The sequence below is a fragment of the Lytechinus pictus genome, chromosome 14 (assembly GCF_037042905.1).
Source record: "Lytechinus pictus isolate F3 Inbred chromosome 14, Lp3.0, whole genome shotgun sequence".
NCBI lineage: Eukaryota > Metazoa > Echinodermata > Echinoidea > Temnopleuroida > Toxopneustidae > Lytechinus > Lytechinus pictus.
The window spans coordinates 195,952-205,340 of record NC_087258.1 but is presented as its reverse complement, the minus strand read 5'-3'; positions in this window follow the sequence as shown (position 1 = coordinate 205,340).

The window sequence follows — 9,389 nt, the reverse complement described above, 5'->3', positions numbered from 1 at the left end:
TATCATTTGTCCACGTGTTTTCTTCTCAAAAGGTAATGATCATTTTCAGTGATCAGTAAATTTTTGAGAGAAACAAGTGTTAGGTTCATAGAGGAATATAATGTGTAAAAGTCCAAATCGATACAGATTGTGCATGTGATCAATAACCGGATAACATGTGATCTAATCACAGCGGGAAACATGTGCGTTGTGGAATATACTAGTAACGTGTGCACGTAATAAAGCCATTGCAGTCTGAAATTCCTTCGAGGCAACAAATTTTTCCCCTCCACTCCCACCCAGGTACATTGGTAATATATTATCGGGATGGGAGGACCCGGCGTCAATACAGAATTAAGTCACGGGATCGTTAAGGGGGTTGCATATTTCTGAGGCAATGCAGTGTAGCAGTGACTTTAGCACATATGTTACCATACAAGCTGATATCTTAGTCCATGCGTAGAGCTGAATTACTGTTGAGAATTACCGTGTGTAGGAAATTTTGTGTATCACGATTTATGATATTCTTATTAAACATCTCATGGTTGGGAGGTTGGGCAGAGTTACGACAGTAGATCAGCATGGTTGGTAGGTTGGAAAGACATTGATTTCTGCATTAAGGCTGGGAGGTTGGGCAGAATTTAGACAGTGAGTCATCATGGTTGGGAGGTTGGGCAGAGTTACGACAGTAGATCAGCATGGTTGGTAGGTTGGAAAGACATTGATTTCTGCATTAAGGCTGGGAGGTTGGGCAGAATTTAGACAGTCATTCATCATGGTTGGGAGGTTGGGAGAGATATTGAATTATTTTATGATTTTATGTTTTAGATTAGGAACAAGGACATCTGGAGGTAACTTTTTTGGCCTGCATAAGGTTGGAAGGTTGGGCAGGGCACTTACGAGTTTATCAAGAAGGCAGATATACAACATTGTTGAATAGATGGCCATAGGATAGAGGTATACTTTTATATGTCATACATATTATATTCTCAGGTTTAAAGAAGTCCACTGTCCAGATAGTCATATTAAAGTGACTAGGCCTACAATATGGCTGGGAGGTTGGGTAGGACTTAAGGACAGGCAGCATAGAGCATTATGTGGCTAATTATGACTTTTATATATATGTAAATGGTAAGGAGGAGCATGTCATGATACATTGCTTTAGAAGTGTAGAAGGTTTTTGTTTAGAAACAATTTGTTTGAAACCTGACAGATCACCAATATTGATATCAAAGTATATGCTCCAAAGATGTTGTTTACCAAGATTTAGGGAAACACCCGTGGGAACTACTATCCTGCGGGTGGGTCACGTGATCAACAGTCCCAGGGAGGAGTTACTACCCTTCCTGGCGATCACGTGACCATATCTTTCAGTAAGATTAATAGGATGCCACATATGTAGTTTTTCGTTATGTCTTACGACATTGTTCAGACTGTGTTGAGGTTTATCACCTCTTATGTTATTTAGGCATATTGCCTCTGTGTTTTGATGCCTCGTACGGAATTAAACGGCGAGCAATGGCATATCATTTGTCCACGTGTTTTCTTCTCAAAAATGGGGAACCCTAAGAAAGGGGAAATCTGAAAAAAAAAACATGGAAAACTTTAGGATTTCCTATCTTGTAAATCTAAATTTCATTTTCCCCTGAAAATATGATAGTTTGAAGAAAACCTGTCTCACTCCACTTCTCCAAAATACCCTATACTCTGTTGTAAATATATATAGTTTAAAAAGGCTGTAAAACTTTTTTGATGTTTTACGTTCTCCAGCAGAGACATCTATGAATAAGATATCCATTGTAAGTTTACCTCATTAAATTATTTATGGCAATAGGTCAAGTAAAAACTAAATAAAAATTTGAAGACCTATTCTAATGCTGTTCCGTTCTCTCAAACACTGAAGAAAAAAAATGTAGTTTGATTCATCTCCAGACTACGAATGAAATTATTCAGTTTTTCCTAATTTGTTGTCATTATTTATTTGGCAAATAGATCAAGTAAATAGAACAAAAAAGACGTAAAGCCTTTTTGATGTAAATTTCAAGTTCTGAGCAGAGACATTTTAGGCAGTAATCACAATAAGACATAAATGATATAATAGTATGATTTATCTTGTGTTTTGTCATAAAAAACATGATTTTGTGAAACATATGATGAATCAAGAGTAAAGGGTAATAGGTTTATATTTTTTTATGATACGATGATTTATAGGTAAAGGAGTTTAGTAGTAAGACATCATCTTGGAGTATGATATTATGAAATGTTGAAATGAATTAGATCATGAAACTTTACTATAGTGCATCATTGTGTTATACCTTTTATTTTCAGGACAGAGATGTTAGTCATGGTAGGTCTTCCATTCACTGGTGCCCTTGGTCTTGAATTGAAGAATAACATTGGTATCCTTGACAAATATCTTGGTTGATAGATTTTTGTGCTTTCTCAAACCATATGCTACCGTAGCGAGCTTAGCTCTACGAGCTTTCATGATTGGTGGAAGATCGGTTCTCACCGAGATTCTGCTAAGATTATTTGCATCCCCATGATCGCTGAGAGGTACGAGTTGCTGATGCTCGTAGGCTTCTAGGATACGCTGACGATCACTAAAAATAACGAACTTCGCTATGATGGGCTCAGGACCAGGGGGAGGGGCGGCTGCTCCAGCTTGCGACTTGCGGGGTAACCGATGTGCATTTGCGATGGATATGGCATTTGCATCCTCCACCGATAGACCAAGATTAACGAAGACGTTGCGGAGCTTCTCATAGACGTTTTCATCTCTGTTTTGGGGGACCCTATAGAAGAGGAGATTAGCCTTTCTTTGGTAGAGCTCGAGGAGAATCAGTTTCTTCTCTATGGCTGACATGTCGGCTTTGTGGTCCTCACGTAGTTTTGGAAGTTGGACGGTCTCTAGATGGCAGGTCCGTTCACTCGTAGCTGTCATAGCGGTTTCTAGGTCAGATATTTTGCAGTACATGGCTGCAGTGTCGTTGCGTAACTCATCTATCTTCTGACATAACACCTCAGATAGCATTTTTATGTCGGCCTTCAGTTCGGCGATTCTGTTGGGCGTTGGCTCGGGTTGAGCGACCTTGTCCGAGGCGCTAGTACTAGCACGTGTAGTACGCGTTGACATGGTGGATGGGAGTAAATGTCAAGCCCAAAGTAGCAAAATAATGAATTTCTGCACAAAGTATTAATGAAGAGGTAGTATAACAACGTTCCACTTAGCGAATGTCGCAAATCAAAGAAGTAAATGGTATATGGTATCATAATGGCTGTAATAGTACTTAAAAGTGGTACCGCGGAGCTGACCAAAACACGTCTTTACACCATGGGTAAACTATTTATTTCACAGATTGAGTATCAAAATTAAACACTCAAACTGCACAGTGGTCTTCGCGAGGTGAAAAGTACGTGGAATATACCACCCGACTCCAGTATCGGACTGGATAATCTGAACGGACAGCAAGGGCGATCAGCCCTGTCTGCACACGCTAAAATTTAACATTCTGCGGCTCGCGTGCTAAGAATGAACTTGATTTTTCTCTTCATTACGAAACTCATCGTGAAAAATGTTATCTAACATGGATTAATACACTCCTAAAATGTATTGTTATGTATCATTTACACAACAATATGTGATGATAACCCTCCTTCGGGCGAACAGTTGGTAAAGTAGTTCGAATCTAACGATTTTCTTTTAGAAACATAACAAAAATTAACCTGATTTTGAAGGCCTGCCATTTCCTCATAAAGCCAGAAAACGGTAATATATCAACGTTATCAGTTCGGAAAAATTATAGTACATGTAAAAATATGTTTTTTAAACAAATAAAAAATAATGAAAATATTGAAAATAAGGATTTTTTTACGCTGAGTTGGAGGGCCCGACAAAACCTCGTGTGTAAGGCTTATTTGCGTCAGGTAGATTTTCGCCAGACTAGATCTTTGCCTAGACAGATAAGTTTATCACATAAACCTTGTTTAAAAATGTACTTGAATCTTCACAATATTTACTCGGAAGCCGCAGGGATTGAGCTAGTTATCATTGAACATATTGTAAATTTCGGGTAAAACGGGAAACCGAAGTTTAGATCGTATTAAGGATTTTTTTTAATGCAACGATTACATCTTCTTACCGACTGAATTTTAAGCCCTCTGAAGCTTTCACCGTAGCTTTAACGGGCTTACAATTCAGTCGGTATAAAAAAAAAATTTGATGTAAAATCTTAAATTCATTCATGAAATCAAATTTTGAGTTTAAGTCTTTCACGTCAACACTGACGAGATTATTGACGTTGCAATTATGGTAACAAATTGACTACGGCAACACGGTTCGTTGGCTAATCAAAACCAAAATGTTCGTGGTATGGCAGTTGCCGTTGTCACCATGTATCCATGAACCTTAAACCTTAACAAAGTTGGTACAAGAAGCAAACAAATAAATGGTGTCCTTACCTTGCACCCCAAGAAGTATCAAGATGTAACACCGCATCGTGAGAGGCTGGTAAAAAAAAAAAAACAGTAATAATAAGGAAGCTGGCAGTGGTAACAAACAATCGCATTGTTTCTATTGAGTTCAGACAAGTTACCGAGTTTACGATGGAGAGTACAATGGTTATGTGACATCTATTTCAAAACCAATTGGGTCAACATAGGATTCTGTTTGCACCAGAGTTGGAAAAAATCTTTGAATCCCAGCATATTTCGAGTAATATTTACAGATTGATCCAGGGTTGCTCGGGTAATGTAAGGAGTTATTATCTTCTTGATGATATCTAAAGATGCTTTTTGTCTGATTTGGTGACCTGAGAAATAATACTGTGTCTAATATAATTTCCTACGATATATATAAAGCTAAAAAGTCTAGACTGTGGCGTGTGATACGTGAAACATAGTACAGTACCCAATAATCAGACCACCACTAGTCCTCTATGTTGGTATACATGCAGACAGTGTGAGCGGTTCAATCTGCAATTTTAATACAGAGTATAAAACAATAAGTGTATATAATACTGACAATAAACGGACTTAAGCATAAACATGTCATATATAAATAATGGCCCGAATTCACAAAGGTCGACTAAAGTTATACCGGGGTTAAATTTAGTCGGGGGTTAACTAATACCGGGGTATAAAGTTAGTCCACCGCGCTATTCACAAACGGTGGACTAACTAATCCATGGACTAACTTTAGCACCCGGTGCTAAAGTTAGTCCATGGCTGAGTTATACCCCGGTGATAACTTTAGTCCATGGATTAAATCATGGACTGAAGCTAGCATACTATTATAACACTGCACTGAGCATGCTCAGTGTAATAAAGCAGTACTGAGCATGCTCAGTGCCGTATTTGAGAGTTTCGTCTGCTAGGGCCATATGAAATGTCGCCATTGCATCACATGAGTAGGAAGCAGAACTCGACCCCAAAATCATGTATCAGCAGCATGAACTTGAATTTCTTAGCAATGAGGTGTTGACAACGAACATTGTCATTACTTATTTGTTAATATTTACCAACTTAGGTTCGGACTAACGTTAGCGCTGCCTGCGTGCGAGCTAGCTCGACTGCGCCTGCAGCATCGTACCGTATCGAGAAGTTCAAACTCCGTCAATGTATACATGTACGGTACCGTGCGGTAGGTGCACTGCAACGTGAAGAAGTTTTAACCTTTTTTGGACAGCTGCAGCAGCCGGCTTTTTCGAGGGGGTTTTAACTTTTACACATTTTTTTTTCAATTTCTTATTTCTCAATTGGTTAGTGGAGGCAACGGAGTCCAGCGGAACAATGACAGAGACCAAAGTTTTTTTTTTTTTTGCCTTTTTGGTCTAATATGAAGTCCAGATCGATCGCCATCGTATTACAGTGCAGTTAGACGTGGATCTAGGCCTATAATACTTAGCGTGCCGTAACTGCGTTTTAGGCCTGAGGAAGTTACTTAGATCTACGGAAAAATAAATCTAAGTTAACGTTACACGCCAATTACATCTAGATCAAGTGCACATTTGTTTGAATTAAATCATAACCAATCTGATTGTTTAATCCTACCTACCTTATCGAAGTCCGGTGGAACTTTGCCCGGAGCTAGCTTTGATAGAAAATGGAAATATGGAATTGAATCTTTGTTTGGGTTATGTACTTGGTCTTGGTAAATGGTGGGGCCAGCGTCGCGTGGGGCGAAGCGACATGACCTTGATCTGATCTCGCGTCCACAAGCGTGCCTCTTTTCCTTTATTTCCCTCAGAATTGACTTTCCCATTCGAAGTAATATTTTCAATTCATTTATTTATTCTTGTCTTTTTATATGGTGTATCTCGATAAATTGATTTAAAAAAAAAAATAAGCGAGCAAATTTTTTTTAAAATTGACATTAAAATCCTAGTTTGTGTTTGATTTTCACATAATATCAAAAAAATATTCTATTTTTTTTTTTTTTTTTTTTTTGGGGGGGGGCAAGAGCCCCAAGCCCCCCCCCCCTCCCTATTCTATACGTCAGTTCTACCAACATCTCTAAAAGGAGCTGAGAAGGAAAAATATTCAAAATTTTAATATCAAATATCCAATTTTGTGATATATTTGACATAATATTCAGAAAATAATGTGTTTCACCTTTCTTTCTTTTCTTGGTAATATTTTTTTTTTTTTTTTTTTTGGGGGGGGGACTTTTTTCCATGGTCAGTGGTCCATGGTCCGCCCTCTATACTTTCAAACTGAAGGGACTAAATTTCCTAAAATAAAATAACTTTTAAACAAAGATTTATGCTATAAATATAACACCACAGGCAATTCTCTCAGTGACACATGTAGCTACCTTTACTCCTTTCATTTCTCATTTGCTTCAATCACATTTACATTATTGTGCATCTTAACGTGCCAAATACTTTTCTCTCAATTAAGTTCTATTATAAATAATTTTGCATTATGCCTTACAACAAGTTTCTTGAAGTATAATCTCCTACACAAGCAAGCAATCACTTGACTTTCTTCATACACAACCTTAACCAACATACCATTACCACCACCCCTGTCTTACACATAACCTTAATCTCTCCTTAGCACAATTTTTATCTGAAAGTAAATAAAATAAGACTTTCTTATATAAATTTATTTTTTGCCTCCTGCAAGAACGATGAACCATGCAGCATATGGACAGAATTGATAAAAGAATTTCATTTTTGTTTTCTCCTGACACAATTACTTGAAAACGATATAAAAGGACAAATCCACCCCCACAAAGTTGATTTGAATAAAAAGAGAAAAACACAACAAGCGTAACACTGAAAATTTCATCAAAATCTGATGTAAAGATATGAAGTTATGACATTTTTAAAGTTTTGCTTGACTCAAACTTATATGTACATCCCAGTCGGCATGCAAACTATCTATTTTTATTCTACGAGATGAAATATTCAAATTTTCTCTTCATTGTCAAGTGAAACCAAGATTAGTCTCCCCCCCCCCCCGAACATGTGGACATCATTGACTGTCTCATTTGCATGTCACTGATCTGTGCATATAACTGTGTTGTGAAAAATAAGCCAAACTTAAAAATGTCATAACGTTCCTATCTTACAACCGACGCGGATTTTGATGAAATTTTCAGCATTATGCTTGGTTGATTTTTTTTCAATTAATTCAAATCGAATTTTTTTCTGGGGAGGACTTGACCTTTAAAATCAAAACTTATATGTACATGTGTAGTAGACAGAGCAGTTTTTTAGTGCATTACTTTTTAAGGTAGATTGAAATTCTTTACATAATGATACGAATGATATGTTTACGTTTTCAGAAACAAAGTTTAATTAAGATTTTAAACTCTACAGCTAAAGCATGGATATCACAAGTAATTTGTCAAATACCTTTCTGAAAGAAATTAAAAGATGATTCTATAAAATAGTAATATCAAACAAATGATAATAGCTTGCAATGTATTTATAGTGCTTACTACAGAAATGTATCTTAGGACCTATGAAAATAGGTGAAAAAAAGGATATTCAGCAAAAATGATATTTTATAATTCAAATTTGATAAATTAAGAAGATGCATATGCTAAGGAAAAATGAATGTTTAATTAACAAAGAGGTTTTGAAATTGAAATCATGAGACTTAAAACATTGATTGTTGATTAAAACAAAATTGGTATAAAATAGACTTGAATCATAAGAAAGACCAAGTCCATCTCATGCCAAACTTAATTAAGCATGAAAAAAATGTTGCTTATACCTCTCATGTCCCTGCTTATACATTAGCCCATCATATTTGTCATTTATATCCTGGAATTCACGTCCCAAACCTTTTGTCAAACAAGAAAAATGTTGTGAACTTGGGTTTTTAAAAAGCAAGATGGTCATTTGATCACTAATGATAAATCGGAATGCATGAATACATCCTATCAACCAAGCACTAGCGTACCTACGGGTACGAAATCCTTTATTTGTGATTGAAGACCTTTTTTTTTTTACTTGTAAAATTTTTCGGCCGAACGGTTTTGCCCTCCCTGTGGAAAATCCTAGGTACGCCACTACAACCAAGCTACCATTTTTTATCACAAGTGTCCACTTTCATGCACAGATAATCCAATGGAATGCTTATACCCGTAGCACACCGTCCTTTTCTATTGACAACAGAATGCAGGCAGGAATTCATCAAAGAGGGGAGCAACAGATACCTGCAATAAGGATCAAAACAAAATGAATATTAGAAAATTTGCTCTTCGGTATTCTTTCTGCAAATATATGTTCATTGATCAAGCAATTAATACCTCCTTTACCTGAATAAGCAAAATTTTTTCATTTCTCCTGCAATAGGAAAAATAGCAGATTATCTATATTTTTTTCTTCAGTGAAATCTTTAAAATTGTCTTATTTCACATATAAAGAGTATAAAATTACAAGAAAATTTGACCAACAACAAGATTGAAACTTGATAAAAGACAGTATGTAGTAGGGGCCAATATATTTTTTCTTCATTATCACATACCTCTAGTAGGTGTTGAATACAGAGAATATCACATTAAAAACTGAGTGAGTATACCAACCTATACATTTACAGAAGACCTGTTCTTCCTGCTAAGTACAGGGCTTGTTCCCCATCAGGACTCCTGATGCAGACATGGCCTGGATTGGCCCCAATCGATAGCACCTATGACTCTTGGAAACCTGTAGCAATCATCAAATTGTCGCTGGGTGGTTTGAATTTCTCGTCATCGGAAACTTCATTGACTTTTACTCCTTGCTATTGCCTCAGAAAAATCTTTGATGATTCTGCACACGGATGACTGTGATATAGTTGCTTCGTCTGCTTGCATCTTCTAAAAGGTACCTTTAATTATCGAATGATAAGTGATGTTATGTAATTGGTTTATTGATATGAAAGCCAATTGATACTTTACCATTTACGTTTGCAAA